Source organism: Leguminivora glycinivorella, chromosome 20 (assembly GCF_023078275.1).
Source record: "Leguminivora glycinivorella isolate SPB_JAAS2020 chromosome 20, LegGlyc_1.1, whole genome shotgun sequence".
In the NCBI taxonomy this organism is placed as follows: Eukaryota; Metazoa; Arthropoda; class Insecta; order Lepidoptera; family Tortricidae; genus Leguminivora; species Leguminivora glycinivorella.
The window spans coordinates 8,595,777-8,622,864 of record NC_062990.1 but is presented as its reverse complement, the minus strand read 5'-3'; the positions used below and the strand labels follow the sequence as shown (position 1 = coordinate 8,622,864).

General features: G+C 37.9%; 1 protein-coding gene across 1 annotated transcript in view; it reads right to left on the bottom strand.

The window, feature by feature from the left end:
- The window catches only part of LOC125236916 (pleckstrin homology-like domain family B member 1), an 85,542-nt gene that overhangs the window by 57,882 nt on the left and 572 nt on the right, over nucleotides 1–27,088 (bottom strand). The window lies entirely within an intron of this gene.

Genomic DNA, 27,088 nt, shown 5'->3' with positions numbered 1-27,088 from the left:
CTGAGTTCGTATTGAATGCGCGAGCGCAGGTCAGTTAATAAAGCCAGTATAGGATGATCTATAAATATATTAAATATAATCCTTTCTCACGAGGGCAGAACAGTAAGACAGTAGGGTGAAATCAGGACGTTAAGAGAAATGTTTTTTTTTTTTTTACAAGCGGAGAAGAGATATGTTTGATGTCTATTGCTAGCAGACTCCTTTCCACAGAACTTTATTTAGATAGAAGAAACAAGTTCATCTATTTGTATAGGGGCCGAGCGTGTCAAATTTTGTACTGAAGTTGTTTCTTGCCTGTAATTTTAAATATGTCTCAGGCTCTTGATTGCTCATAATTTTTGTGTTGTTGCAATTGAATATCACGTAACGAGGCATTTTTTATGTTTTGATTGACTTCAACTTACAAAAATTGACGCCCGAAAGCTGCAAGCTGCGATTAAAGACGGACAACTCAGTGGATTTCACTGAGTTCATTTGACACGCTAAGTAGATACGTTTGCTTGATCTATGGTATATATGACATCTGTGCTCCTTTCAGCTATAAGAGAAATATTGAATAAATATATTATATAAGTTTTAACAATTCTATCAGTCTTACTAGCCCCTGTTTAAATGGCTTTGACAAAATATTGATTAGTACAACAAACTAAGAGTTGAATTGAAAGCAATCGTAGCCTGAACTCATTAAAATCAACATTTGCACCTAGGTATCAGTGGCGGCTGGTGAAACTTTCTGCTAGGCAACACTGAGCAAAAAGAAACCTACCTTAATATTAATAGTACTTTACTAGTAATCAATTTTAGGCAAGCCGGTGGGAATCTGTGTATACAAAATGTATAAGACGAACTATCCAGACAGAGAGTCCAGTCCAAAGACAGTCATGTATTCTTCTGGGCGAGCTTACTCCATCGTAGGTGACGTCTTTGCCTTTGGCTGGTATGTGGGCAAGAGTAAGCCCATTTATAATAATAATAAAAAGTCGTTGCTTATGACAATTCATTACATATGGATGCCTTCGGCGGTGCTAGATCTTCCAGGTAAAAAATATCATTTCTTAAATATCTTCCGTTTTGCTTACACTGTGTGTAACGAACATTGACAAAAAACTTATACGCGAAGTTCCCCAATCATAGGCATGCGATCAGAATATGAGTAAGGGTCCTTATACGAAGACTTTATGGCTTGAATTTAAAGTCACGGATGTGGTTCCCGTGAGCGTGTTAATGGTTAGCGTAGGATGGCTGAGGTTAGGTGTTTATGAGCTCGAGGGCCATGAAAACGGAACCTTTTATTTGAAATTATCCGTGGAAAATGACTCGTTATTACAGCTTTTGAATTTTAACTGGTAGTGTCAAGACAAGATAAATGTATGGTCTGCAGCAGTGTTAATCAATCTGTATGTCATTAAGCTCAAGGGTACTGATGTGATGTGCCAACGGAATGTTACCAAAACTATGAAATTTTCCAAAAAAGAAACATTCTGAAACTTTCCTCATTTTTTTTGAGGAGATTGAAACTTCCCATTTCATTAAATCAAAGATTCTTGTGAAACTTTTATGAATTTACCAAGAACGTTATTTTTTTTTTGGAAAGTACGGTCAACCAATTTGAATCCTAGGCAACTCTAGAACCCTGTCTCATTTAAACCTTGTTCTATTTGCCGTAAGAAGTCACATTGACGTTAACTGTGCAAAGGTTCTACGGTGGCCTAGGATTCAAATTGGTTGACTGTACAATGCACATGTGTACTCTCAAATCTAACGTACGGGCGTGTCGGGCGTAGGCGAAACATTTTTCGGCACATGTGTTTTACACTGTTCGCCCACTTTGATGTCTATTGCTACAGACTCCTTTCCAACAGCCATAATTAGTATTGCATAACGCACAGATACGCTAATTCAATTTCAGATCGTTTAGTACGCTCCGACCCAATTTGTACGCTAATCAGTGTTGTCATACTATTTTTTAGATGAGATCCAGTGAGTTGATAGGAATAATAGCACGTGTTTCTGGTGAAAAAGATTTAGAATTAATATTAACATTGGGTGTATGTGTGATGGGGAAACTAAAATCTATGCTCGCTCTCCGCTCTCGGCGTGTACAATATGTGAACTTTTGTGGGATAAAAGTTCGAAAAAGTCGACTTATAAAAAATATATGTACTTACCTACACTGAGAGAAATTTGCCTTGTGAATTTAACAAGTTCGATTTGTTGCGGTTTTATCCGTTTGAAACAAAAGTATTTTAGTAAACGGAATAAATCACAATATTGATGATACAAGTAGAATTTGTAAGGGACCGGCCACATCTAAGAGACGCATGTCCTGAGGTGCGGAACGGACGTCCGCGCCACGCCGCCTGAATGTAATTCAAAAAACGTCTCCTCAGTACATTTTGTATAGGAAGGACGTAAGACGCGCCCCCAGGCGGCGTGGCGGCGCGTCTTACGTCCTTCCTATACAAAACCTGTACTGAGGAGACGTTTTTTGAATTACATTCAGGCGGCGTGGCGCGGACGTCCGTTGCGCGCCCCGAGACACGCGACGCTTAAGTGGGAACGCTGCCTAAGAACAACACAAACTTGTTAAAAGATATTTGATTAAATCAGCCAAACATTACGTTTAAAAACAATCTGTGCTGTCGCTTTTATAAAATCGACTTGTTGATTCAAATATAATAAAACTAGTAAAATGTACTAGTTACACTTAACAAAATCAAACTTTTAGTTTGAGTCAGAACACGTAGGCGCTATTTTAACCAAAAAAAAATGTTGAACGAACATAAAGTCTAGTTGTTTTTTCTCTCAGTGTAAATAACTATCCTTATAAAATCACTAAGTAATTAAAAAAAAACAGAGGTAGTTTTTAAAGCACAAGTGACCTCCAAGCTTCTGAATGTCGTCCGCCCAACGAGCCAACCTCTTCAGGCTTCTTAGTTCTTCTGGCTTCAACCTCTTCAGGCTTCTTAGTTTCTTACATTTCTTAACAACATTTACCCTTCTTCTTCTTCTTCCTACCCTTACCCCACGTTATGTGGAGTCGGTACAGCTGTCTTCCTTTTCCATTCTCTTCTATCTTTCGTCAGCTGAGCATTCACTTTTTCTTTTTCATATCCTCTTTCACATAATCCATCCATCGTTGTTTGGGTTTACCGCTCCCTATCTATCGATCAACAACTCAATATTCATCTTTAATATGCTTTTGCCTATATGAGATTCATACACCACTGTTCCCACATTTACCCAACTATTTCTTTAACGAATAATAAAAGTTTAATAGTCACTTATCTCGTTAGCCTGCCTTTATCTTGGAATAGCAGCCATAACATTTATTAGGTACTACCTACGATAAAACGATTTTTCTTACGACTAAACCGTAAACTACTTTTTCCCCTCACTAGCTCGGAAACACGTGTTTTGTCCTTTAATACCAGCGGGTAAAAACGCATTTTATCCACTAGTGGGTAAAGTAATTTGACCTTGAATAAAGTCAAATTAACTGCTTTAAAATTGATAAAAGTAGGTGAATCCAGTAATAAAGATGATTTGCCACCTGTGGAACTACTGGAAGCAGTGATAAACGCATTTTTTGCGTTGTAGTTTCCTCGCTATAGTGAGGCGAAAAGTTTTGTGTTACACTCGGGTGCAAATGTATTTTACTTCTCGTGTGTTAAAAAACTCGCAAGTTCAGGATTCTATTCTCGAACCACTCGCTTCGCTCGTGGTTCAACTATAGAATCCTTTCACTTGCTCGTTTTTCAATTCCACACTCGGCGTTAAAATACAACTTTGCCCCCTTGTTATAACAAATAACTATTGTTTATATTTAGAGAAAGCATATGGCCACTCGACCTTGGCAATAAGATTATTATAATTGATATAACGATTGATGTAACAAATGTAAGCTAAATTTATATCAACATCAGCATAGGAGTAAAGAAAGGAAACAGAGTAACAACAGCATACAATAATTTGTAGGTACTTCTGAATCTACGGAAACAAGAATTCATAGTGTAATTTACATAGGAACTGCACACTGACTGAACGCCGACTGCAAAAGTGCAAAGTTTCCATACAATATCAGTGCGGTTCATTTTAGTAGGTTTTTTACAGATCGAATCAATCCTGCACTTAGGATCAATATTATAGATTCAATGTCTACCACTGTTAAAACGTTAGGTTCCTGGGTACGTATCCGAATGGCACAAACGCTCACGAAACGCTCACGAAACGAAACGCTCTATCTCTATCGCTCTTGCGTATTGGCGCAACAGAGCCAGACTACCTTTCGCGGCGTTTCGTTTTCGTTTCGCGTCGGAGAAATGCCATTCGGCAAGGGGCCTGATGTTGTATTGTATGTAAAGTTTTCGTCGCAGAGTGACACGTTGGGTGGACGACATTCGAAAAATTGCGGGTCACAGCTGAATGAAACTAGCTCAGGGTGGCTAGCCGAATGGCACAATCGCTCACGAAACGCTCACGAAACGAAGCGCTAGTAGATATCTATCTCTATCGCGCTTGCGTATTGGCGCGACAGAGCCAGCGGCGTATCGCTTTCGTTTGGCGTCGGAGAAATGCCATTCGGCTACGGGGCCAGGGCCGGTACAAATGGCGTACTAGAAGACAGGCCTATGCTCAGCAGTGGGTGATAAAAGGCTGATAAGATGAACCTGCTTAAAACGTTTTTAATATGTTGTTACTCTATTCATTGCTTTACTCCGAGGAATCAATTTGGCAACGTACGCTATTGCGCTACATTATTTATAGACGTAATGCATTTTTTCTTTATTTATAGCCTGGCCGAGAGCTATGTATAGTTCGTTATCAAAACATTCCAGTGCCGGTAATGTCTTCACTTGCATGCTATCTTTTTACTTGAAACAAAAACAGAGAAACACAACTAGTTTCTCGTTATGATGTTTATTTTTGTTGGCACGCATTGTGGATTGATTTATTGATACATTTATTTATGAGGTGTCGTTCGATTCGTCTCACTGTACGTGTCGAAAACATACAAAAATGTTTGTAAATTCGTACCTATTTGACTTTTCCTGTATGTCAAAGTCGTATTTTATATTTATACGCCCACTTCGTTGTACATATGTTTTTTGCAATTTACTGTAAATACTAAGCTATGTTGGCAAATATTTCGCCAGTCCCGCCAGTAGAAATGTTTTAAACGTCAAACTACGAATTTATCTCGTTTAAACCCTTGCACTGGGCTACTAAAATCGTTGCAAACTTAACATGGTCCGACTCTATCTGTTTGGTTGAATCAACTTGTTTTTGTTGACTTACATAAAGTATACCTATTTATTACGTCAGGTGACTCAGGTATTAAGTGACTACGATAAAGTTATAAACCGCTCATTATAATACCTTTATTTAGAACGTACACCCTTATCACAGTAACTGAACACGTCACCGAAGTCTTTAGCATATAAAACCGGCAAGGCTCTAAGTTACGACCAAGTTAGTCATTTGGCTCTGTATAGTGAATACCTAAGTATTGGGCAAACTTGAAAGATACTTGTGTAGTGAATGCCTAAGTATTGGGAAATCTGCGCAGATTTGTCATGTTTAAATGGATACCTAACTACCTAATGACAGTTGGCTTTGAAAAACAAATTTCCAAAAAGCGCTGTTAATTAAGGCTTTGACCATGGATTCATCGACATCATAAAATAAAGTCGCTTCCCGCTATATGTCTGTCCCCATGGTATCCTTAGATATTTTAAACTACACCACATAGTACCACAGATTTTGATGCGGATTTTTTAAATTAATAGAGTGATTCAAGGGGAAGATTTATTGGAGGGGCCGGGACTCACCTTCTTCGATAGCTCGACGTCCGCCACTTCAATTTTGAGTTATATTCAATACAATCACTTAACTTGGTTGAAACTTGTGCACAGGGTGGTTCGTAACGTCACTTGTTTTGGGAGCGCTCCCCTTTTGCGGTAATTTTGAGTTTTAAAATTTGAATAAACTTTTTGGACGCGTCCGCGGCGGAGGATGTCCTACACACTGACGTTTACAGGTGAGGTGAGGTGGGGGAAGGGAACGGATATTGCCATACATAAAAAATAAAAGAGATGAGTAGTGTGTGTGTGTGTGTGTGTGGGTTAATATTAAAGTAATATGAAAATAATTGGAAAAATAATAAATATTTACAATGGCGTATATGAATAATGTCAGTAGCCATTTATATATGAATAATACTCGTGCGGGTTGCTAAATGCTAGTATAGTATCGTATAAATAAGTAGATTTTTTTTCACTCAACTAGATAGGTTTTATGTTTTATACTAATTTGTGACGAAAGAACACATGACATGATAGTCTTAAACACTATTATCATACAACGCAGACGAACGAACTTAAAGAATGTAGCTGTAAGCACAAGTATCTCACAGAAACAGTAAAAATAGTTCGCCAGATCTTATAAACGAAAGCTATGCCAACTAATGCTAACAGAAGTATACCACAGACTATACTGCCATAAAAATGCAAATTTAAATGTCTTACTCATAACAGTAGGAGTCCTGCTCCAAGTCTTGCCGTTTAAACAACGTTATAACATTGTACAGTCACCAGTTTGAATCCTAGGTCGCTGTAGAACCAATACTGCACGGTGTCAATACTGTCAATAAGACAGGGTTCTAGAGGGGATTAGGATTCAAATTGGTTGACCGTCAACATCTGATATATCTGAACGGGCAAACTGCTCACAAATATCGGAACGCGCTTGATAATACACGCGTGGCACGATATTTCTGAGAGCTTCGGCTGCTCAGATATTTTTGATGGCGACTGAACGTTCGCGAAAGCAGATAATAAGGAAAAACAAAGTCGTACGATAAATACACAAAAGGTGGCTTATCTGAAATTTAAATACGTTTTAAAATGTAAACAGAGTGCGTCCTCGCTTTGTATTGACGTCCGTGACAGTTCGTCTGGCGATAGAAAATGGCGGCGCGAGGCATAAGCGGAAAGCAATTTTCTAACCCCAGCCAACTTGACGACATGGAAAGATATGGAAAGTAGAGACGCGGAGTTGGGCCACGGTCTTCGTTGAGCTCCTCGTCATGGTTTCGTATTTATCATAATCATTTATTTCTGAGAATATGGTACAATTTTGGTTAGTAAAATAGGTATTAGAACAGCATAAAACTCTGCCGGGATGTTTAGTCGATTTTGTTACGGGAGTCTGGCAATATGAAGTCCACCTACTTAATTGCTAGTTGACCAGAGTTTCCAGAAAGGGCAACGCGTTGAGCGAAGAGCTGGCCAATACTTTAGTTACTAGTCACGACGCAACTAAACACACATGTTTAAAAATTGGTGAGGTTTTTCACTTCGTCTTTTACTACCCGCTACCGCCCATATATTGGAACTGTTACGTGATCCGAACGCAAATCTTGCGGTAGGTAGACTAGCTAGCGGTTTTACCATTTAGCCGACACAGACGGCGTTTCTACTTTGTAAACAAATGACCACGATTATTGAGGTTTTCGTCTGAATAGTCTTGTGAACGCGTTAATTTTGTAATAGTGTTGGACCACACTAACTTTGCATTAGCATATTTTGTAAGGATGAAGTTTGGCTAAGTCATCTACGAGTATCTATGACATTTTCAATTCAGTCCTAGTTCTATTCAAGTCGTTATCAGGTTCAATCCACGTTCAAACTCATTGATTGCCCCTGGCTACGCAGTTTTAAAGCAATTTAAGAATAAAGAATTTCATTTAATTTCATTTCATTTCTAAAATCCACTGAAGGCAGGCAGGCAAGCATGGTCGCGTGATAGATCCTTTTCGCACTGTTAGCAAGTGACGGGGACGCACTGATACGATAAAGTTTATCCAACTAGTGTGCTAGGCCCGCAACCGCATGTCTAAAAGGCAACAACGGCGAGCAACTACCGCCAAGAATCCCCTGCGAAGGGATGGGAAGGCGAAGCTCCATCTCCGTGCAAGGACAAGATGTTCAGGATGCGATTAGCAGACCGCCAGTAATCTCACTACCCTATGCGATACCTACCTACTATGTTGCAAGCAGTCTCGCACTTCACCATAATATTATAGCAATGCAATTACTAGTTATATAATCGAGTGAACACCGATATTGCGTCTCCCTCGCTTAAATATACATTTCCCAACAACATAGCACCTAAGTACCATGATTTTTAGAATTTCCTCCCGCGGACGCTTCGGCTGTGGAATGAGCTCTCTGCCGAAGTATTCCCGATGAACTGCAGTATGGGGTTCTTCAAAAAAGGAGTATACAAGTTTCTAATGGGTCGGCAACGCGCATGTGACACCCCTTGAGTTGCAGGCGTCCATAGATTACGGTGACCGCTTTCCATCAGGTGGACCTGTTTCATTTTATACACCTTGAATATTGTCAAATTTTCTGCTTTAAAATTGATAAAAGTGGGTGAATCTAGTGATGAAGATGATTTACCACTGTGAAATTATTGGAAGCAGTGATAAACGCGTTTTTTGCGTTGTACTTTCCTCGCTATGATGAGGGGAAAAGTTTTGAGTTACACACGGGTGCAAATGCAAATGTATTTTACTTCTCGCGTGTTGAAAAACTCACCAAGTTCAGGATTCTATTCGCTTCGATCGTGGTTCAAGTGGTTCAAGTATAGAACCCTTTCACTTGATAGTTTTTCAATTCCACACTCTGCGTTAAAAAGTTAAAATACAACTTTGCACCCTTGTATAACAAATAACTATTACTACAAATAAAATGTATACTTACTTATTTTCTTCACTGAAACTTAGTAGTTCATGTGCTCTGCCTACCCGTTTATGGGATACAGGCGTGATTATATGTATGTATGTATGTTACTTATTTTCCGTGACGTTCTTAGGCAGCGTTCCCACTTATACGTCGCGTGTCTCGGGGCGCGCAAAGGGCGTCCGCGCCACGCCACCTGAGTGTAATTCAAAAAGCGTCTCCTCAGTACATTTTGTATAGGAAGGACGTAAGGCGCGCCGCCAAGCGGCGCGGCGCGCGCCCCGCCGCCGCCACGCCACCTGGGGCGCGTCTTACGTCTTTCCTATACAAAATGTACTGAGGAGGCGTTTTTTGAATTACACTGAAGCGGCGTGGCGCGGACGCCCGTTGCGCGCCCCGAGACACGCGACGCTCTGGTGTGGCCGGTCACTTACTATCCAGTACCTTCTAAAAGGTCAAAAACTCTTGGTATATGCTCAGAAGATATCGAAACGGTACTTAACTTTAATTGCTATACCCATCGTTATCGATATATATCAATCATCTATTGACTCGATCATTTTTAAATCTTCTCTAATTGTAATGTGAACTCACGAACTGAAAGGTCATGTATAGACGAATAATAAAACATTAATTACATCATTGTTCTTATACTTTAATTATTATTTGGAGCATGGAAATTCCACAGACATATTTAGTGGTAGATCACTCAAGCTCACAGTTAACAGTTACTCCAATACTTGCGACTTTTGTCTACAAGACTAATTCGACGAATGGATGCATTACATTTGTAGTGTGCATTGTCTTTATATTTTGTAATAAATAGAATACAAAGCTGAAATAAATTATAAGAAATATAAAGTAGAACACATTATTTCATTGCAACGTTAAATTAATAAAACGAAAACATATTTATTTTTAATTAAGAAACACTTTGCTTAGAATAAATTTAAAAGTGCAAAATTATCTTACACAACCTTATGTGAAAGTTATAAGGGCGTGTGGCATATTTTTGATAGACGTACGAGCAAGTAAGCGTACTTATGGCTCAACGATTTTTTTCGATTGTGTGTCACAGTAAGTACGCGTACTTTAAAACCGATCCAACCGGTTTGAAATGTCTTGCTCGCACGTCTATCACCCACTTAATATGTTATTGCTTAGTGACTGCATTGTATCACAATTATCAGCATCACACAAAACATCGGCGCCCTTTTTCTTATAATTATCTACACAGTCAGGGTCAAATAAGTATAATTATACTGACGGAAAAAATAGAACATTATCAATGTGTTACATGCGATCTCTACGCAGCGATATATCTGAGTAAAAGACCTTATTCGGCTCAGTCGGTCAATGTTACGTCACCTACGTTTAGGCGCTACGTAGGTAGACGTAGATTGAGGCCAGGCTCTTTGGAACTAATAGCTCGCTCGAATTTTACCTGCGTAGGTTTCTAACTATTGTTTTTTAATTTATTTGAGATGCTGATTAAAATTCGCACATTGTCTGTTAGAAATTTCACTTTTGAAGTTTCTCTTTGCAAAATGGAGATGGAGTTCAAAGACATAATTATTTAATTTGAAAACATGGGTGTTTTATATTTATTTAAGTTAGATTAGAGAATCGTCATCATCCTCCTTGCGTTATCCCGGCATTCACCACGGCTCATGGGAGCCTGCGGTCCGCTTTGACAACTAATCCCAAGATGTGGCATAGACACTAGTTTTACAAAAGCGACTGCCATCTGACCTTCCAACCCGGAGGGTAACTATTAGGCTTTTATTGGAATTAGTCCGGTTTCCTCACGATGTTTTCCTTCACCGAAAAACGACTGGCAAATATCAAATGACATTTTGATCGATCAGTTCCGAAAAACTCACTGGTACGAGCCGCAGTTCGAACCCGCGACCTCCGCATTGAAAGTCACACGCTCTTACCGCTGGGCCACCAACGCTTTAAGTAAGATTAGGGAATGTCAATTGTCAATAATATTTAAACTTATTTTTTAATCATGCGGATACGTTTGCGAGCGAAACTACGTTTTTTTGCGTCCTTGACTGTGGATGGCCTTTACGGTGCAATAAATTTTGGCTACTGAAAATCAATCATTGTACGTATCGTGAACTCATGACCTCGCTACTTCGCCCGCGGAAGCACTACCCAATATTCCAATTGCTTGAGCGAGCAATGGCGAGTGCAGCATTTAGGAGAAGTTTTTCGTTTAATTCTCTATGAAATCCATACAAAAAGAAGCCCTTTTGAAAGACGCTCTTAACTTGTACAGTACTGTGACATGAAAATCGGGAGAAATACTGTAGAGTCCTTACTATTAACTCACGTCTGTACTCCATATTTAATTAGATTAAATTTAATTAAAATTAGACCATATGAAACTGCTCAAACCCATCGCCCACTTCACAATTGAATATTTAATGATATTTTAACTATGTCGCGGTCGAGGGTTTTCTCAAAGCGTTTAACCCCCGACGCAAAAACGACGGGGTGTTATAAGTTTGACGTGTCTGTCTGTCTGTCTGTTTGTCTGTCTGTCTGTCTGTATGTGTGTCTGTGGCATCGTAGATCCCGAACGGTTGAACCGATTTCGAATTAGTTTTCTTTGTTTGAAAGCAGAGTTAGTCGGGAGTGTTGAGCGAAATAGTGGACCGATTTTCATGACACATAGCTAACGCCGCGCGCCACGGCTTGCGTGGGCGACGGTCGCGCGATGGTCGCGCGACGGCGATGCGACGCATACGAAATCAAACCTTATCGATATGGAAGTAGACGATGCGGTGAGACGCGACGCGACGGCGATGATCGCGCGACCGTCGCCCCGGCGTAAGTGTCATGATAATCGGTCCACTATTTCGCGGTCGGGGGTTTTTTCAAAATTTTAATTTTGTGGTCAGGTTATTAACTAAGTCAAATGCGTCTCGTCACTTGGTGTTGTGTAACAGCGTTTCCTAATGACATCTTCCAAACGCAAAATAAATACTATTTGGTAGACATTTTAAATTAATAATATAACAAAATTAATGTGAAAAAGTCAAATAATTATGTTCCGTCCAAAACGTCACAATGTTTTTGCGACCGCCTCAATTTTTATTTCATTTTAAAAGTCAAGTGATTCAGGAAACTTATTATATGCAAATATTGCAAATGCATACAGGGCAGTTTAAATATATCCCTGTGACTAACTGCAAGCGGGTCACTCCACCGTACCTTATATAGAAATCCAGTTTTTGATTCGAACCTTGAGTCGGTTTTGAAACGTAAATCAAGCTGGCAATTATATCGTTCCCTTTTTAGGAGTAACTGGCAAATTGTTGATATTACTAGATTAGGATTGGTATTAAAAGATATTGAATCCCACGTTAATATTTTAAGTCAAATGATTTCTCAAACACATGTGCAATTTTGTTGGACGTTCGATAATACACGTACCGATTATTTTGTCTGTATCAGGTATAGGGGAAACCCAAGACTGAGGGTTAATTACAAGTATTTCAACTAATCTAAATATTATCTAATGTAGGTATATCTCATAATAGTTAATAATAAAAGGTACGAACAAATAATATACACCTTAATTCAATTCCCAAACGGGATTGCCTCCCTGTAGGTATGTAAGAAAGCTTGTGAGGTGTACAAAACTACAAGATACTACAGAACCACTATTATTTTTAATTTTTGAAAACATCGATAACGTTAAAATTTATCTGAAGTTACCGATCAGCAGCTCGTCTTAGTCTTAAAGTTATTCGTAGCAAACCTACCAAAATGTTTATTTGTAATCTAAACCCTTGAGATGACTAAGACGCAGTCCACTGATATCAGATAAGAGACGATAAACAACCCACGGCAAATTTGTATAATCTGGTTTATTTTACATTTCGAAACGTGGATTTTTAAGTAAAGTGTTAGTTGAGTAACATTTACACCTACAATATCAACCACATCGAAACGCAATTTAGTAATTTGAATGATAAAATATGTCTGTTTCGGTCGGACAGTAGGTATTCCTTTTTTGGCTAATTCATCTTGAATATTTCCTCCTCCAAAACTTAGCCAATCGCCAATCGTAACGAAATTTAGAAATTTGAATGATGAAATATATTCTGTGCCGTTTTCTGGTTTTCGCTAATTTATATTACTTTTCAACATAACTTATCTCTTTGCGGCATTTGAATGAAAATCAAAATAGTCCACACACAGCTACTGGCTGATCAATTCCCGAAAAGTACCAGATTTCTGTACATTTTCGCTAACAAAAAAGGAAAGTTTCATACAATCAACCTAGGACATTTTGGGAAACCTAGTGGATCTTGCTCAGCATCGACTCTATCAGCTTACGAATTTTTATCAAAATCGGAGACGTGATCCAAATGTACAAACTTTTCGGGAATTGCTGGGCTACTGACAATACTCGTATTGCTCTGTATTGAAAAGTTTATTGTACTAGCTTCATAAATCACGGAGGAAACACTCATGTACGATTATGGACAAATTACCACTTAGGCACTGGTCCCACCGCGAGCTAGTAAGCTATGAGCTATCGGCTATAAAAACGAACAAAAGATAAACACTCCCGTGCAAATAAAAGAGACACAGCGATATTGATAGTTCACCGCTGGGCGAGTAACTATAAACATCGCCGTGTCTCTTTTATTTGCACGGGAGTGATTATCTTTTGTTCGTTTTTATAGCCGATAGCTCATAGCTTACTAGCTCGCGGTGGGACCAGTGCCTTACATTGCCTCTTATAACAATTAATGGGCACAGCAAGAAATGGCTCACGACTCTCATCAACACTGGTTGCATCTGGATCAGACTCGATATCTAACAACTCGAACAAGCAATTTCAATTGTAGATCTTTTATAATAGTGCTTAAACGACCATCCACACTCATAAGACGCATGTCTCGCGGCGCGCAACGGACGTCTCCGCCACGCCGCCTGAATGTAATTCAAAAAACGTCTCCTTCGTCGTCCAAACGTCCTTCCTATACAAAATGTACTGAGGAGACGTTTTTTGAATTACATTCAGGCGGCGTGGCGGAGACGTCCGTTGCGCGCCGCGAGACACGCGACGCCTAAGTGGGGACGCTGCCTAACAAAACGATACTGAGGTGGGAGAACCAGTAAAACTGTAGTTTCACTGCGAGTTTGACACTGGTAATCAGACATACATAATAAGTACTTTTTAGGGTTCCGTAGTCAACTAGGAACCCTTATAGTTTCGTCATGTCATGTCCGTCGTACGTCCATCCTTCCGTCCGCGGATACTTTTTCATTTTAAACCTAACGTGTGATATATTGTTGGAAATAGGGATTTACCTAAATCAGTTTTTGATATTCTTAATATTTTCGGAAATAATCGCTCCAAAAGTTTAAAAATTGCGTCCCCCTCCCCTCTAACTTTTGAACCATAAGTTTAAAAAATATGAAAAAAATCACAAAAGTAGAACTTTATAAAGACTTTCTAGAAAAAAATATTTTGAACTTGATAGGTTGAACAGTTTTTGGAAAAAATACGGGAAACTACGGAACCCGTGGCCCGACACGCTCTTAACCGGTTTTTTAACTAAACTCTTGCATACTTTGATAATTACACCATTTCTCGAACGAAATATTTCAATACACAGGCCGAAGACAATACGCGTCGATTGCGCGATCTCTCCGTTTTATTACGATGACCAAGTATTATACTTATGGCATTGAATCATATATACTTAGTAAGGACGTGGCATATGGGTATCAAAACTAGTTCCAGTAACACTGTGTACAGTCGCCGGCATAAATAAGTGATGATTTATGTACCTTGTCACTTTAACGTCATGTCTGAAATGTCAAACGATTTAAAACGACAAAGTACAAAAATCAGCACTTCTTTATGCCGGTGACTGTACGAATGGGAGCCAAGCGTGCAGACTTAGCGATTAATCGCACTCCTGATGCGAACTCAATCACGTTGCAGCATTCCACCAAAGGTACCAAAGGACATCGAAATTATATTAACTGATTTGTCCATACTTTTGAAATCTTTGGCTTGTGGACCATGGTGCACAGAGCAATGTTTAAATTGTCCAAATTACCTATATTGTTAATGTCAGTCACTTTCTAATGCAACGAGTATACTGTGGTCCAAGTTACGGACGATGAAAATCATTGAGGCAGAGAAGCAAAGAACCATCATCCTCCTTGCGTTATCCCGGCATTTGCCACGGCTCATGGGAGCCTGGGGTCCACTTTTGACAACTAAAATCAACTAATCCCAATATTTGGCGTAGGCACTAGTTTTTACGAAAGCGACTGCCATCTGAACTTCCAACCTGAAGGGTAACTAGGCCTTATTGGGATTAGTCCGGTTTCCTCACGATGTTTTCCTTCACCTAAAAGCGACTGGCAAATATCAAATGACATTTCGCACATAAGTTCCAAAAAACTCATTGGTATAAGCCGGATTGAAAGTCGCACACTCTTACCGGTAAGCCACCAGCGCAGAGACGCAAAGAACCATCCAAGCAAATAATAATATCCAATACACACATTTTGAGGTTCGAGTCTGCATTCCATTGCTTTGAGGAGTATCATATAATTATAGATAGACATGATAAGCAGTGTTGGTATTGGTACCTATTTATTTCATGTATGTAAGAATGACTCTTTGGTTTTAGAGACTTCTACTTCAACCACGTAAATCAAATTGTGAGTTTTCTTTTGATTTGCGCCACACATTGACGACTATTGGATGCAGTGACTCGACAATTCGGTATTGTTCTCCGCTAGGGTGATACGATACGGGCCCCTTTAACCCGGTCAGTATGTGACCCCTCCTACATCGAGGTAACGTTATCTCGTTATCATATTTTTGGACAAGCCACAATGCGGCATACCTAAGTTAAACATTTGATATTCTCTTCAATGTAAATAGAGAGTACAACATGGATGTTTCATGGCGAGTGATACAAAAATTACAAAATAAGCTCTGTCGCACAAACACGCATGATAAGCCATGGAGAGCCAACGATGATACCCTTGGCTGGAGGGCCTGTTTTAGTAATGTATTACAGGTATTCTCTGTATTACAGGTTCACGCCTAGTTCAGACTCCAGTCTCTCACAAAGGATAATAAAACTAAGCTGTTCTAATTTTAGTTCAAATTGTTTGTATGTCCTTTGTGAGGTGAAAATAAATGAAATTTATTATTAAAAAAATAAATAAAAAAAAAGTGTAAGTAGATAAATGATAAAATTTGATCTCGCTATTGTACCTATTACTTAGTAGTTAAGTAACTAAACTATTATACCTAGTAGTAGTTAAGTACCTAGGTTAAGATTGCTGCGCCCTTGCAGGGTCCACATTATGTACCTAATTAAGACTTAATATGTATGCCATACATGCTTATGACATGACTTATGACTAGTACATGTCTTCACCTACACCACACATTGAATGTAGTGACTTGACAATTTATTTTGGTATTGTTCTTAGGGCGATACCTCGATACGGACCCCTGTTGCCTGTCAGTATAGTGGTGACCATTGTGACCCCTCGTATATTGGGGTAAAGTTATCCTATTTGCATGTTTTGGACCACATGGCGCATTTGATTTGAATCAACATCATTTACTTCAGCTCAATATCGATTCGAGGAATCGATATGAGCTAGAATTCTGTTAATGTAGCATTTGGTGACAGAATAAAATTTACTCGATTCTATCTGTTGGTAGATTTAAATTTGTCAGAAATCGATTTATATCGGTTTACATTTACACTATAAAAATTTAATGTAACTTAAATCATTTCAAATGGAATCAATAAATAGTTGGCCTCTTACCAACTCTATTAGGTTAGGCTGTCACGAAATGCATCAACAAAGTCCTGGCACATCTCGATTCCTTGTATCGATTCGAGACATCGTTGAGTTTCGCTGAACCGATCAAACGATGTTTATTTTAGTTTACACGTGTTAAAATAAATATTCACGTGGAATTCCATGTTATTTGAACATTTTGACAATACGCGACGCTGTTACACTGACATACTAGGTTAAATTACAATTAATTGCCCTCAATATGTAGGGCCTGCTCCAAAAAGAGTTTCGGAATGGAGCCCAATATCCAAAATCAGTTTTGGAATTGACCATCATCCGATGTTGTAAATCATTTCAATAAGCTAGTTTCCTACTAGTCAAATCAGCTTCTTTTTAAGAACTGTCAAAGCGATTTGCTAATATTGGAATTACCATGAAATACTGAGGAGTAACGTAACGGTCAATTCATTTACTTTATATCGTTCTCTTTAGTATATGGCAGAGGTTCAGAATTCTACCCATCTCGATTCCCCGTATCGATTCGAGACACCGTTGCGATTCGCCGAACCGATCAAACGCTGTTTATTTTAGAAACGGGACGAGATTTGAGTCCGTTTTACTAAACACTGCTCATAAACCTGTGGACTGATCTACTTTTCTTTTAGGATATCGGGTTTATAATGTATCAAATGTTTTTTGGTTGTTTATGTAACACGGTTTTTGGGTTAAATAGGTAACATTTACATGAAATTCTACGCTAATGCGACTCGATTTCAGTTTTGGGCTGCTATCAAAAGATGTGTGCTGTATTGGTTTTTTTTATTGCCTACCAGAACCCAAGGTCAAGGTGCTCTAAAACTTATGGTTTCTGATCATACAGATACACTGTAACGTCTCCACAAATAATTTCTTTGTTCAGATATTTGTGCACATAGTCACCGTCAATAACATTGCGCAAAGAGAAAAGTGTATTTATTATGCAGCATACAGCCTTCTTTTGTACGATGTGACTTTACTGGTTGCTCTTAAAGTATCTGATCTGTTGGCGACTATACGACAATTATTCTTCTAACTCCTCAAAATATGCAGTTGGTGCAGATCTATCCAATTTGACTCATAAATGATGACATTACGAGTCAAGGCAAGCGCCTTCGTGAATGTTACTATACTATGTATTACCATGCCTTTTCGAAACCCTACTATTTATTTTACACTAATTATTAACCTAATAAAAATGTATCAATGTTGTAACAGCTTCCGAACATTGCGTTATCATTGTAACACTAATGATACAAACATTAGCCCTTTCGAGTTTCGAACTCATTAGTTATACAAGATGATGCGCTTGCGTTAATGTTTGTATCAGTGCAATGGTTACCAATACTTGTTACGTCGAAAGAATGCGGGTTTACATGGGTATAATAACCTAATAAGTATTCGATTGCTTCGCAAGCGCGTAAGAGTAGGAAACACCCGCAATACTAAGGCGTTTCCAACATAATTTTAATGAAAACATTTAGTTGTGTTACTTCACGTAAGGTCAATACGGGTAAGTGTGTCATAAGGGGAAATGTGTCTGGCCTTTCCATTTGGCCCGTTTAAACAATGATCAATTGACCAGTCTTCATTGAGAGTTCTATACGTTTGCCACTAATCGTGAGTAGCAAGTAGCAAAAGTATGAACTCGCAAACCCACCTGTCACTGTGACAATGAGTAAAAAGGCAAAATGTGAATACCAGACACTTCTCCTTATGACATTTATCCGTATTGACCTTACTCCCTGGACGATTAGTTTCATTAGCTTTATATTGACCGGGATATAGACGTTATTACCTGATTACCTTTGTAGTGGACGTGGACTTTGTTTATAAGGTTAGTACGTATGTATATGCCATTTTTTTCTTTCCGCAACAGATTGCTCAAACAAAGAACCCAATGCAGCTGTCCCATTTAATATCCAATAACCTTAAAGAAATACGATCAGCGGGCCGATTTTTGAGTCTCACGCGTTCGAATTCAGAAAATTGGCACTGAAAATAATAAGCAAGTCACGTTTTCAACCGGTATTTTAGTGACAAAATCCCGTATGCGAGATTCAAAGAGTCTCACGCGTTCGAATTCAGAAAATTGTCACTGAAAATAATAAGCAAGTCACCGTTTTCAACCGGTATTTTAGTGACAAAATCCCGTATGCGAGATTTAAAAATCGCCCCCCAGAGGTATGAAATGCTTGTAGGTGGCATAACAACTTCAAAAAGGGCGTATCTAAGCAGCATCTTTAAGGGGGTATGACATTTCGTGCGTTATCCTTAGGATAACTGAGCACGGTTCATGATGTCATCGACCAAACCGCCTGTTTGAGATAACTGTTTCTCGGGAATGCGTCCTTGGCAAGGACGGCCGTTTTTGACTTTAGAAAGGCAAAGCTGATGGAATCGAACCGCTTTGAGTTTCCATGCCAAGTGTAGTATGTATACCAAGTATGGACCAAACCGCCTGTTTGAGGTAATTTTGGTTCTTGTTAATTTTTAACCCCCGACGCAAAAACGAAGGGGTGATATAAGTTTGACGTGTCTGTCTGTCTGTCCGTCTGTCTGTTTGTCTGTCTGTCTGTGTGTGTGTCTGTCTGTGGCATCGTAGCTCCCGAACGGATGAACCGATTTGGATTTAGTTTTTAGGGTTCCGTACCAAAAAGGTACAACAGGAACCCTTATGGTGCGACTCTGTCCGTCTGTTTTTGTCTGAAAGCTGAGTAAGTCGGGAGTGTTCTTAGCCATGTTTCATGAAAATCGGTCTACTATGTCGCGGTCGGGGGTTTTTTCAAAATTTTTATTTTGTTGTTATTAGAACTCCGTTAATGAATTTGCTGACAACAGTGTTTTATCGGTTCACTTAGTATTTTGCAAGGCGGTTAAAGTGTATTCTTTAACAAGTTGACATTTTGTGTCATTGTATTAAAAGTGGTGGCTTTACTCTTCTATCTTTGTCGTCGGGCGCAGGCTAAACAATAGCTTTCTCGTGTCTGACAACAGTAACAATACATAAATTAACGTATTACTCTGTGACAGTTCATATTTCTAACTGATAACATAACGGAACAGTATCTAGTAGTGACATTAACGACATGTACAGTCAGCAATACTATAAGCTTAGCACGTTTACTTCATATGTACATACTTAATACTTACTTGTACGTTAAGAAAGGGGCTTCTTTTCTCTAGCAGACTGTACCTATATTTTACTGTACCGATAAGATTAACAAATTAATGTAATGAATTTTTGGCCTAAATTTAATATTTTAGCGTAAAGCTATTAAAAATAAAAACCGGCCAAGTGCGAGTCGGACTCGCCCACCGAGGGTTCCGTACAAACTTTCTTTCAAACTACCTAGTAAAAATAATCTCATATTTTCATATAACTCTAATGACTTGACTGGAAGACAAAAGTATAGGCACTAATGAGTATTATAGTGTATAGCGCCATCTCCCGGTCAATTTGCTAACTAATTTGCGCGACCAGGGATAATTCTTTATAATGTTAACCGATTTAAACAGTTTTTACTTTATTAGACAGAAGATGGTTTACGTAACATCTCGTATTAATTTGAAGTACGATATACATCCGCAAGGGTGGGTAAATTGAAAGTAAAAATCTGAAAGGTTTTTTGTGAATTAAAAAAAAAGTATTCAAAATACAAACACGATTATATTTTTCCTGTAATATATACTATATAGCATAAAACCAATGTTTACTAAAATTTTCATAACTTTTCGTTGGTAAACTTCGGAGATAAGGGGGAGGAACGGTATTTTTTTTTACATTTTCCTTCAAAATTCTTTTTTTTTCCACAACAAAAAAATTATAAAAAATAGCTTATTTACGTTCAATTTGAGCTCTTTCCAACGATACCCCACTTGACCTAGTAACTTGAAATTTACAGTTTGCCCCCCTTTCATTTTGGCCATTCTACAATTAAAATTAATATATTTAAAAAAATTATACTTTCTATTTGTAGAGGTTTACAATGTTCACAACTATTCCAAATTTCAAGTTGATAGCATTAGTAGTTCTCGAGATATTTAGGAATGTGACAGACGGACAGACAGACGGACAGAGTCGCACCATAAGGGTTCCTGTTGTACCTTTTTGGTACGGAACCCTAAAAGTAGGTTGACCTATTGATTTTTAATTTTTAACAATATAAAAACAGCTAAGTATAGGTATGTATTCGCGTATAACATAAGAAGATAAGGAATAAGGATGTGTTGCCACACCCCAAACAATACAAATATGTACGACGTGAAATATTTCCACTTCCATTGAACAATCGGTATTTTAACCGTTGTATTGAACATTGCTAAGTATTGAGAAACCACCAGAAACAAAGATTTCACAAAAAAAAAAACATCAGTCGTGAATAAAAATGTCAAAAACATATTACGCAAAGAGATCCCGTTTTTTGCTCACAATCCGATCGCATAGCCACTTATACTGTGGCATAGCGATTCGATCGTCCATTTTAACTTCGATCTTTACACTCAAACATTTTTAAGTACTTCAAGGGCAAAATAAAGTGGTTTTTGAGTAGGTAAATAAAGCATTGGAGATAGCAGCATTGTCTGTGGTTGTCACTGGCCGAAACAAATCGAACGCACAAACTTTATTCACAAACAACTATAACTAAAGTTACCGAAGCAATCTCCAGTATTAATGGATCTCTCAAGCTAGTTCCTTGTTCATATGGGGCTTTTTATCACAGAAAGTTCCTTTTTTCGGACGAAAGGACGTTTTTATTCGAAATTCCAAAACAATTGCTTCCTTGTAGCATATGAAGAAAAAGGGCCATTTAGAAATAGCACGCCAAAAGCCTAATAAAGCATAGTTAACATAGTATTGGCACGCGTTTAGCGACGAATAAAAAAAATATATTTAAAAATTAAAAAAAAACTGATAATCACATCTTAATTTTAATACGTTGATAACTCTATATTAGAAATTTGGTTGATCTAACTTTTTGCGTTTGTAAGTTATTGATGATGGACGTTGACCGGCGAAAATGCACTGTGAACAAATACGTGAAAAATCCCCTTGGTCTGGGTCAACGATTGCTAAATTGTTGAATTTCCAGAAAACTACTAGGCAACAATTATTGCCCAAATCATTATTTCATTAAAGGACAATTAAATAATAGTGGCAAAATAATTCAAAATATCCACTCCTTGCGGTCCACACGGAATCAACAGACAAAAAAGATGGATGAAAATCTTGTTCAGAGGATGATGAATACTATTTTCAGAAAAGTCCGTAATTTTGTGCATAAACATACTGAATGATTGAAATATATGTGACACGCTATAAATTAATAAACGATCTTTTATATTCTGCAATAAAAAATATTGTTTACTTTTTTCTTTTCATTTAAAAATTAAATTCCTCCCATCGCGTACCAATTCTAAATTAACTATGCTTTACTTAGTACTTATAGTTAGGTAGAAAAACATCTCAAGTTTGTGGCAATAGAAACTGGCGCCAAATGAAAATTTCCTACAGGTCGGAAGCCCTTTCTGCCTTTATTTACCGATTTTTTCTACTGACAAAATCCATACTAATATTATAAAATGGGAAAGTGTGTCTGTTTGTTTGTCCGTCTTTCACGGCAAAAAGGAGGAGGACGAATAGACGTGATTTTTTTTAAGTGGAAATAGTTGAAGGGATGGAGAGTGGACCTAGGCTACTTTTTGTTTCTTTTTAACGCGAGCGAAGCCGCGGGCAAAAGTTAGTATACTATAAACTTTAATACTGGTTTGATGCGTAAGCGGTCAGTAAACTTCGTGAATAGAACGGCCGTTTTCCCAGACGAACAATTCCATGGACGAATTTTTGAATTTCGAAATTTGGAACGTGACTTCACGCGCATTTGGCAGTTGTGCAACGGAGTTTAGGGTAAAAATGGGAATTTGGGAAAAAAATGTTCTCATGCATACCAATGGATCGAAGCGTTATATTGATGGAATTTGAAAATTTGCGATGGATTTTCGATTCAATTCTCATGTTTTTCTTCTTACGGTAATTTTGACTGACCACTAAAAGTCAGTGACCAGTAAAATACGCCATTTAAAAAAAGTTTTAGATTCAAAAACTTTGCCTAAGCAGTTACTGTACCGTTTAAAAACCGGTACAATCCTTTTTTCAAGAACCCAATGTAGATCCGACTGATTTCTCGCAGTGCTTATAAAACTTCATGCTGAGATTCAGTTGAGAGATGCGACCTGACGGCCACCCACGACCACCATTGAACATAGTAAGTGTGAAAAGTAGCCTATTTCACAACAGTAACATTGACACTTGACACTGACAATTCTGTACCTATTTCTGGGTCGATAAAAGACAATTTCACTCGGCATCAATCGATATATTTCTTGATTGAACAGGCATTGAACGGCGAAGTGTCACCGTGACAACTGTGTGTCTGTCTGTGTGTGTGGCCACAGTTGAACATACAGATGCAGACGTACGAAAAGGTGGAAAAGCTTTTTGCTTTTTAGCCTAAACCTAATTTGAGACCTTCGCTTCGCTCAGTGAACTTCATGGTAATTTTCACGTGGGACGGCGTTAACAAATTCTCACGCCTTCTGTCTCCTTCGCACGTGTTAATTTAGGACAGGATGGAAATAAATCAGTTTTATTATAGACAGACTTGCAACTTGCTTTAAAAGTAAGTAGTGTTAAAGAAAACTGCGCCTTAACTCAAAGGCTTAAGTTGACAGTAACCGATTGAAGTTTTAATTCAGTGTTGACAGAATAATGCAATTAAATATAACCTTTAATGTTTGTGAGATAAAGTTACATTTGAGACTACCAATATTTCATATGCAGCTGTACCTAATTATGGAACCGGACAGTTGGTGGCAGATTTAAAGAAAATAATTATGTCCGTGAAAGTGTATAGACTAGACGTAACTCGGCAGTAAGCACTATGAACCATGCACATATTTGACACGTTGGTTCACAAAATGTGGACAAATTAGAGATGGGCCGAATATGGACTTTGCCGAATACGAATATTCGGCCGAACATTCGGTTCAGCTTTACCGAACCGAACATTCGGCCGAATATTCGGTTACGCCATATTTTTAAAGCGAATGTTAAGATTAAAACTATGAAATGATTGATAATTGTTATACATACTACAACTATGTTCTTATGATTTAGTTAATAACTAAAACTTAGTTAAAACAACTCTGAACTCTTCTCAACTCTTAAACTACGGTTTTTTTTTTTACTTTTCCACAAAACAATTGTTTATATTTTGACGCATTTTTAGTTCCTTTGAGAGCTTCATTAGTTATTTACTTTGTTTATTCGGTAAATATTCGGCAGTGTAACCGAACTATTCGGCCGAATACGAACATTGAAAATCTTGCCGAATATGCCGAATACCGAATATTTACCGAATATTCGGCCCATCTCTAGGACAAATCATCCACATGTGGTCCCAATCCTCGCTGAAAAGGATTCGAGCGAGAAAGAATATGCAGTAAGCAGTTAAAGCACTCGAGCGCAAAATGCGTTTCGTCCATCATTAAACAACGGAACTGTTCAACATAGTGTCATATTGTTTCCTGCACTTTACAAAGTTGTACAGATGATTATGCAAGTTCTAAGAAACATTATATGGCACTAGAAAAGCATGGGACTCCGACTACTTGTACGATAGTAGGTACTCTTTGTGCTAGTACACAATCTTATTAGCAAGCTATAGCTCTTGTTTGACGACTAATCTGGCCTTGCGGGTATTGACCCTGCTTGAAGCCGCAGTCTTTGGTTCGAATCCCGGTATGGTCATTTGTTTTTGTGACGAGCAGAGATATTTGTTCCTGAGTCATGGATGTTCTCTATGTAGGTATATTATATAATATCGTTGTCTCTCCATCAATCTAAATGTCCTATAAGTGCATTGGGATGATTTCGGATCATTTTCTGCTCGGATAACTTCGAACCTTCGCGTAACTTCGGGTAATTCGGGATTCTTGATATGATTGAAATAATGGTGATTTTTATGTGACCCGAAAATTTAATACTTATTTATTCATAGCTTGCAATCATGGCTTGAAAAACTAGCCTCGTGTATTACAAGCATAAGACGTATGCTCTTTGATATGTATCGTAAATTTGCACGCAATTAATTCAAATTAATAGGAAGCGTTATCTTCGCAATTACCTTTCAGGAAACTAGGATTGATTAACCAATAGGAAAGTAGTTTCTAACCCCCTTATTCATACACATTCACTGTTATTAAGTCGATAACATTTGTTTGTCCCTTTCTATCACACCTATACGTCGGAAAGGGACAAACGAACTTTACCGGCTTGATAACTTAGTGATTTTTTTTCTTAATTGCAGACGGGACTTAATCGCGACTTAGTGAATGTTTATGAATAATAATATTTAAATTGGTAAGTATTGTAGCAGGGTTTTTAGACAGGCAGGACCAGTTTCATCACAGTTTACAGACACATCAACATCACGCAGCAGAAATGTATGGAAATTCCCATACCAAAATTTAACAAATGCTAAATTTGGTTATAGATTAAAGAGACAATTTGGTGCAACCAACTCACCAACCAACATAAAGAGTTGTTACTGTTGTTAGCTTTGCACATGTTATCATTGAGCTATTTGAAAATTTGAAATATAGCGGGGATATGCCACAGGCATCTTCGTAATACATAAAGGACCTGTTTTAGATTTTTAAACTAGCTAATACTATGACAACTGGTTCTAGTAATTGTAACCCTGCCAGATAAGAAATGATCAGACCAATTTGAGCCGTAATATACATTTACATTTGCTGGTGGTCTTGGATTTGAAGTCTGGTACGGGCATTTTAATAGTGTGGATACTGTGAACTGCATACAAAAATTTGATTAGTGGCCTGTTACACCACAGTGACACTTCACTGTCCGTTGCCTGTTCAATGTCAGTGTCAAGTGTCAATGTCACTGTGATAATAGGCCACAAGTAACATAATGTAATGAAAATTGTATGAAAGTTCCTGCTAGTCTAGCTAGTCACACAAAAACGTAAGATATTCAGCACTCACTCTTCATTATCATATCTGCATTATGTTTATATAGCATCGCATGTAGATACTATTCTGAGAAGTTTTCTAAATAACTTGGCCATGAATGTTTGTACAGTGTCTATTGATAAGGTTCATTGATAACATATTTTAAGAGAGTTGATAACTGATCTTGGAATATGAGTCCGGTCTGGACACATTCCTACAAACAAGTTTCTGTGTATGATGGGTGTTAACTTGTTAAGCCATCACCACTGTGTTTAGACTACCAGAAAACTGATGACCTGTCTCACGTGCTGTTGGACTGTGTCCGGAATTTGTACTTGAGGAATAGAATTTTTGGTGGTTCGGGCTCCATGCACAATGGACAGATCAATTGCTGATTTGTAAGCACCCATGAGGCTGACATGTTCACCCAGAATGTCCAAAGCCTCGATTAAAAAAAAAAAAAAAATATTTAAACTTTATCACACAACAGAAATACAAGTTACTTGCCTCGTTACCAACTTCCCTATTTAAGTATTTTTTATATGGCAACTATGTCAATGTGGGTACGGTTTAGAAAAAATATCAAACAGAATCCAAAAATAGGATAAGCTCGCCTTTGTACATAACCATTATAATTATTCACTGTACTTGTAATTTGCTCTGTGCAATTATCGACGACGACCGGTCTGGCTCAGTCGGTAGTGACCCTGTCTGCTAAGCCGCGGTCCTGGGTTCGAATCCCGGTAAGGGCATTTATTTGTGTGATGAGCACAGATATTTGTTCCTGAGTCATGGATGTTTTCCTATGTATATAAGTATGTTTTTATCTATTTAAGTATGTATATCGTCGCTTAGCATCCATATTACAAGCTTTGCTTAGTTTGGGGCTAAGTTGATCTGTGTAAGGTGTCCCTAATATTTATTTATTTATTTATTTATTTAATTAAGTGTTCACTACTACTACTACTAAAATATGACTACAATTCTATCAAATAATAATAAAGTTATGTGCTTACTTTTGATGTCATGGTCATCTTTTATTATTGGTGAGCAATAAAGAATATTTGTATTGTATATATATTCAGTCAGTGCATTTGTGACTGAATATATACAATACAAATAGGTGTTAGTTTACTTTAACTCAGCTCAAATTAGTTTTTTTTTTAATCTTTATTAGAAAAAGGGGTTTTGTCAAACAGTGGGGATATCATCCCTATGTTGAAAATATATTACCTAACTCTACTATATTATTTTAAGATATAATTTGCAAATTAGATTTACAAACTGCTCTTAGAAACTAAAATACAAACTACAGTGGGTAGTTATTCTGAAGTAAGTACAAATAGTACAATACCTATTCCTAGGTTTACCAGTTTTTTTTTTGATTAGGTATGATATGATGTTGAAGTTCAAAAACATAATCATTTAACAATCAAAAATACATAATAATA